Source organism: Lepidothrix coronata, unplaced genomic scaffold (assembly GCF_001604755.1).
Source record: "Lepidothrix coronata isolate B3197 unplaced genomic scaffold, Lepidothrix_coronata-1.0 Scaffold658, whole genome shotgun sequence".
NCBI classification, from domain to species: Eukaryota; Metazoa; Chordata; class Aves; order Passeriformes; family Pipridae; genus Lepidothrix; species Lepidothrix coronata.
The window spans coordinates 1-1036 of record NW_016690838.1 but is presented as its reverse complement, the minus strand read 5'-3'; positions in this window follow the sequence as shown (position 1 = coordinate 1036).

The window sequence follows — 1036 nt, the reverse complement described above, 5'->3', positions numbered from 1 at the left end:
TCCTGGCACCTCCTGGCACCCCTCTGTCACCCGGGTCACATCCTGGCACCTCCTGGCACCTCCTGGCACCTCTCTGTCACCCGGGTCACATCCTGGCACCTCCTGGCACCTCCTGGCACCTGGGTCATCTGGGTTACCCCCTGTCACCTCTCTGTCACCCAGGTCACATCCTGGCACCTCCTGGCACCGCAGTCACCCCCTGGCACCCAGGTCATCTCCTGGCACCTCCTGGCACCGCAGTCACCCCCTGGCACCCGGGTCACATCCTGTCACCTGGGTCACCCCCTGTCACCCCTCTGTCACCCGGGTCACATCCTGGCACTGCGGGCACCCACTGTGACCCCTCTGTCACCCGGGTCATCTCCTGGCACCTCCTGGCACCTCCCTGTCACCTGGGTCATCTGGGTCACCCACTTTGACCCCTCTGTCACCCGGGTCACATCCTGGCACCTCCTGGCACCCAGGTCACCTCCTGTCACCTGGGTCACCCCCTTGTCACCTGGGTCACCCACTGTCACCTGGGTCATCTGGGTCACCTCCTGTCATCTCCTGGCACCTCCTGTCACCGCGGTCACCCTCTTGTCACCCCCTGTCACCTCCTGTCACCTCCTGTCACCTTCTGTCACCTGGGTCACCCACTGTCACCCCTCTCTCACCTGGTCACCTTTCTGTCTTCACTCTCACCTTCCTGTCACCCGAGTCCCCCCGTGGTCTCACTGTCACCCCCTGTCACCTGGGTCACCCCCTGTCACCTGGGTCATCCCCGTGGTCTCACTGTCACCTCCTGTCACCTGGGCCACCTCCCCTGTCCTCATTGTCACCCCCCGTCCCCTCCGTGTCCCCAGACCCAGCTCCCTGTGGTGGCCTTTCCCTCCATCCTGGTGGCCACCTCCCTTGTCCTGGTGGCCATGGCGGTGGCCACGGTGGGGGCCGTGTTCCCCCGATGCCCCCAATGTCCCCCTGATGTCCCGTGTCCCCCCAGTGTCCCCAGGGTCCCCATGTCCCCCCAGTGTCCCCAGGGTCCCCATGTCCCCCC